Genomic DNA, 5,955 nt, shown 5'->3' on the forward strand with positions numbered 1-5,955 from the left:
TTTAAGTTGTATATTACAATGGCAACTACCACCACAAATGAAACCAGTTTCTATACTGGTTTCACTTGTACAAGAAACCAGTTTCCTATAATTTTAGAGACAAATTTTTTATGCATTTAAAAACGAGTTTCCTGACATTTTTGAAACTGGCTTCAGCATTCTTGAAACTGGTTTTTATACAAGTACTTAATACTTGGACGTCTGAAACTGGATCGGCAACACAGAATGGAGTTTTTATGCAACTATGGTACTTCCCACCCACAATAACCCCAAACCAAACCCCAGAAAAAGATAACAAATCCAAGGAAAACAAAAGGCGTCCTATACTTCAACTTGGTCACTTCTATGTCCTTGAACACCAAATGGCTGCCGCTGCAACGCAACCTTGGAGAAAAGACATCAAGAAAAAGTTGGACGGATTACCAAGAAGTATCACAGCAGTATGACCTCAAAACAAACTGATTGAATTAGAATATTATATATTTTCTTGCTCTCCATCCATTAGTAACAGGCAAAGTAAATGCTGTTAAACAACCATAAAATCATAATCATCATGCCTCGTTTCATGCACATGATAACTAAATATTAGGAAAACATGAAGCAGATATCATCTTAACTGGTTTTTCATGTGCTTTTTTATTTTTAGCATGATATCTCCAGAAAGAATCGTTTTGATGGATCTTTCTTTAGTCATGTATCATTCAAAGTTAATGTTCCTGAGAAGTCAATAACCAAACAGACACCGATAAGAACCTTACAACAACTTCTAGGCGGCTCTTTGGGAGCCTTGAATTGGAGGTGTATTGCGGTTTCGCCCGTGCCATCATGATCTGTGCAGTTTGGAAGCAGTGGTGCTACCAAAACACTACATCGGTAATGGCGTTGGCAGCCCCAACAGCACATTTTCAACATCATTCACAAGACGATATTTTTGGCAACTCCTTAATCACATTTTGGCCAGGCATGGAATTGGCGTTTACATTTCAATGCAAGGCTCCCAAACAGTGTCTTAGTTGCTAAAGATCAGGTTTTGGCAACACAATACAAGAGTGGTGGTGGTCCTTTATTTTCAGGTAATACCACTTTGCAGCAATATATGCACCCACAAACACTGATACAGGTCAATAACTGGCATTTAGACATGTGGGAGCTCCCTCTGAATAAAGCTAGCCAAGTTTTCACAGTACTAAGCCCAACCGTTGGAATAGAAAGCGTATGTTCAGAAAATTTTCACATTTCCAAACATCCAAAAGGCAGCAATGCTAGAAAAAAGAAAAACAAACTCACAACGTGAAAAACGAAATTAATAAAAGAAAGCATAAAAAGAAAAGAATTCTGTACAAGGATAGTGGCATTGGGAAACAAGTGAATACAGTTTGAAATAATAATTCATATATTGTAGGCATCCCAATCATAACTGGGTTGGGAGAAAACCTCATAATCCGTTGGTCCATCAACAACAGTATCAACCGTCTGCATCCCGTCCAACAGAAATGGTTGAAATCCATCATTCCTTGAAGGTACAAGTTTATACAATAGCAATATTCCACATGTGAGGACAGCCTGCAACCTTGCAGAGTCTCCACGGACTGAAAAAAATAAAAGCATAGACAGGAGAAACAAAACTACACATAGTCGCATAACGCACAATACACTATCCATGAGTTTTCCATCATTTCCTGCAGGGAAACCACGCACTCTGTAGACAAATAAGAAGTTATACTTGTCCACGACATACCTATATCCAAAGTAGAATGCACCGACCGGAACAACAAGTGGGGCAAATGAAGAATATATCATAGTCAAGGCAAATATTGTCAGATTGAAAGCATAATACTGTGCGAAGTCAAAGGTCTGTTTTGGTACATGAAGACTTCTTGTGATTGGATAAACACAAAGGTCCTGCCCTTGTAGATCGATGGAATTTAGACCCTGTCCTTGAGAAATGTTGTATGAACCATTCTCTCTTTCGGAAATGAGAGGTCTCCGCAGAATGTCTTCTGGGTTTTCTGAAAGGCAATCTTCACCCTGTTCTGGAACCAGCTGAAGCATGTCATTCTTTCTGAACTTTTGCAGTTTCCTTTTAATCCAAGGGATTGGAGCCAGCAAATCATATGATATCCCCAAAAATGTGCTTGTAATGAGAAATGCAAGGGAAGACAAACAAGACCGTGAAAGGAATGATGCACTCATGTACTGCTCAATCCTCTTGCAATCTTCACCATCCAGATAACACCGACCCATTCGAAGTAAAGCACTCTCCAATGATGACTCAACCAATGCACGCAATAGTATCAAATTGACAAGAAAGAAGCACACCATTTTCAGCAGTGAAGCCCGCTGCTCCCCAGACACAGTCAAATGCCGTTCAAACTTGGACAATGAAGAAAGGGCCGAAGGAATAACTATGTACATGCTCAGGAATATTAGAACGTTCGGAAGAAACTGAAGAACTACAGTCGCAGCCCAGCTTGTACCCTGCACCCAATCCAACCAACGTTGAGCATTGTCCATGGCCTCTGCATCAATGATCCGCCCGGCACTTTTCACAGCACTGATTGCAGCTAGAGGAGAGCTGCAGAATAAGAGCAATAACAATAAACAGGTGTTTACTGCCACTCTACGAATCTTCAATGAAAGCTTACTCATTCCTATATGGTTCCAATATATATCTGCTGCTGGTGGAGCCCTTTCAACTTTCCATCTGCTTCTCCCGAGCTGCAACTGCATCACAGGAAAAAATTTTCCGATTGGCCTCTTCTGTTCGGTTCTAAGATCCTGAATTGCTTTATTTGTTGAATATATATCTTTGAAGATTATAAAGGCAATTCCAGCACCTTCAGCCCTACCTTCTTTGAAGAGCGCTATTTCTCTCTCTAAATTCCTTTCTACCTCTTGCAACCTTTGCAGTTTCTGTTCATCAGTGAGACCCAGTTTAACCACAACCGATTTCCAAACCACCTCCATATTCGCCAGGAACTCCTTAAATAGGTGTTTAACTCGTGCGTGAACATCACTGTGGTGCCAATGTAGTGCCCCATAAGGCGAGACCTCTGCACCATCTTCTCCATAATTACCCATTGTGTATTCTCTCACTTCCGTCGCCATCATTGTATCAAGACGAGCTTGCAACCAAGATATATCATTCCGAACCTTCACTAGCTCTGCCATCAGGTCGTCCAACAAACACAAATTCGGTGGCACAATGACCCTATGAACCATCCCAGGGTACCTATGGTAAAAGTAATCCTCAAGAGGCCGCTTATCAACCGCAAGACTCCTCGGTATCCCCTCGACCATGACCGTGAAAACTGACACTGAATTCACAGTGGGTGTCCCATCATGGAACCGTGTAGTACTCAACCGATCCTCCAACGTCAAAATCCCAAAATGAACCACGCAAACAACCAAAACCATGAAAAGAACGTGCACCCACAAAAGAAGCGAACCCTTCTCGATATGATTGATGGTCGTCTTCGAGAACTGATCATCCATCAGCGCATTGCCCGCGTAAAGATTCAACGGAAGAATCAACCCCAATGCAAAGAAGGTGATCGCAAACAACAGAGCGAAGCTACCGCCCTCGATGTACAGGAACTGGGCTGCGTTAGCGCCGCAATGCCGAGCGATCTGCTGGCTCGTCGTGTGCCAAACAGCGAGCAGCTTGGCGAAGAGGCCAGAAGGGCTGGGCATCTTGTGATCGCTCCTGAGCTTCACAAACAAGAAGAGACCCACACAACAGAACACCCCGATCGCGGAGATGTTGAGAAGATACTGCATGTTCCCATACCAAGCTTCCTCGAAAGCAGGCTCATCCGACGCAGAAGGAGAAGGGGGAAGAGAAAGACTCGTATTCACAAAATTCTCCATATTCACAAACAGTTTTATCTAATCAACCATAATATTCAGCAGGAAACAAAGATTCCAAACACTTCAAAATCCCTCGATTTTCAATCCAACATCGTTTGCCCAAACGCATAGACACCAATTTTCCGAGCGAAAATTTCATCCAAGAAAAGCACGAATCGGAATCGAAGAACCCTAATCCCCAACTCGAGTTCATTCATTGTAATGCAAAAATCGAAGAGAATCCAATTGTTACCTCAAGATCTTTAATTCATTGCCACACCACAGAGCGATTTAGGGCTCCCAAAGAAACCCTATAGGAGGAAGAAAAGAAGGGTGGATACCTGGAAGGCCAAGGTAGCACTCGTGGCTCCGCGCACTTTTATTTCTTGTGGGGTTCAGAGAGTCGTCATATGGTAAGGAGCTTCTTAGTCTAACTACCATGCGGTGAGAAGAGCTCCTCTCCTTAATCGTTGCATTCATGTTTACATATTTTATTTGTTGCAAGTAGGGGTGGCAATCGTGTCGGGTTGGCGGGTCGACCCGAAGGGTTGGCGGGTCAGCATACCTCAACCCGAACCCGACCCGTTTATTAAATGGGTCGGCTGTGGCAAACACGAACCCGACCCGTTTAATAAACGGGTAACCCGACACGACCCGCCAACCCATTTAATAAATGGGTTGGGTCGGGTAAATGGGTTCTCAGGTTCGTGGGTCAGGTTGACGGGTCGGGTTGATGGGTTGACGGGTTGGGTTGGCGGGTTGGGTTGGCGGGTCGACGGGTTGGCAGACGGGTTGGCGGGTCGACCCACCCGCCTAACCCTTTTATTAAACGGGTCAGCCGGGTTGGCGGGTTGGCATACCCCCAACCCGAACCCGACCTGTTTAATAAATGGGTTACGCGGGTTGACCTGTTTATTAAACGGGTTGGCTTAAGCCCAACCCGAACCAGCCTAAGAGGCGGGTTGGCCGGTCGGGTTGGCTGGTCGTGTCAGAAATTGCCACCCCTAGTTGCAAGATGGGGTCCCAATCTATAACGGGAGATGAGGCCAACCTCTCATGGTTTTGATTCTTGGCTCCTTAAAACTTGTAAAATAAACTGGTCAGGTCAAAACACGAGCAACAATAACTCATTGAGTAAGGTACGACTAGAATTTTAGTCACACAAATTTGATTTTGAATCTTTGGGGTATTGGTTGAGTCTAGGTAAAACAGAATTCTTTTAGAATTGGGTGAGTAAATTTGGTTGTTGCTAGTTTCTAAGCATGAGAAATCAGTCTCAAAAGGTTTAGAGGACTGCTAAGAACATGTAGAAAAGGTTTGAACACGTTCTAGGAAGTCAGATATGTGAAACAGTTCACGGAACAGGACTGCAGTTCTCACGACTCAACAAAGTATGAGAAGATTATAAACTACTCCTAAGAGATGAAATATCATTGGGGATGTCAGAGATAGTTAAGAGACTGAGGATGGAGGCAGATCAGCATAACCATAGTTGATGACACAAACAACGGATCCCATGATGTTGTATCACTCTGTTCTCATAGACAAGGTACGTGAAGGGCTTGGACACTTAGAGGGAGACAACCAGACCTCCATAGAGTAGTAGGTTACATCTAAAAGAAAAAAATGTGAGAGGTGAGAGCCTAGAGAGAAGGGTTAGAGAGGCGAGATAGAGTAAGGAACGTTCAAGAAGAGAAGATCGAGGCATATACTCCAACAAAGGTACCCGACTTTTATTTATAGTGCGAGTCCAACTCCAATCCAAAAAAGTAAATATAACCCATAATCCTTATATACCTTATAATTGTCAAAACTATGTCATAACTGACAATCATAACTAGACTAGAAAGATAGACAGTTAGACTGATTAGGGTCTCTCCCTAATTGAATCTTAAAGACCTTGACTTCATTATCAAACCATTAATTAATTAAAAAGAAACAACCTTCCTAGGTCTTTTTCATAAAATAAAAAAATAAGGAGAGAGGAGAAAACATTTTCCTCAATTTTGGAAAGTAGGGGTGCCCCCTTTCTTTTCTTTCTTATTCACAAGGTGTTCCTCATTTGTTGACTTTGTAACTCCTCTAATTTAGTCACTTTCCTTTTAT

General features: G+C 42.7%; 1 pseudogene across 1 annotated transcript; it reads right to left on the reverse strand.

Moving 5' to 3' along the window:
- Positions 1–1,291: 1,291 nt before the first annotated feature.
- On the reverse strand, positions 1,292–4,194 carry LOC149842618 (hyperosmolality-gated Ca2+ permeable channel 4.1 pseudogene; annotated as a pseudogene). Its single transcript, XR_016431080.1, has one exon. The product of XR_016431080.1 is annotated as a hyperosmolality-gated Ca2+ permeable channel 4.1 pseudogene (transcript).
- Positions 4,195–5,955: the final 1,761 nt, after the last annotated feature.

This window comes from Nuphar pumila, chromosome 3 (assembly GCF_984573655.1).
Source record: "Nuphar pumila chromosome 3, dmNupPumi1.hap1.1, whole genome shotgun sequence".
NCBI classification, from domain to species: Eukaryota; Viridiplantae; Streptophyta; class Magnoliopsida; order Nymphaeales; family Nymphaeaceae; genus Nuphar; species Nuphar pumila.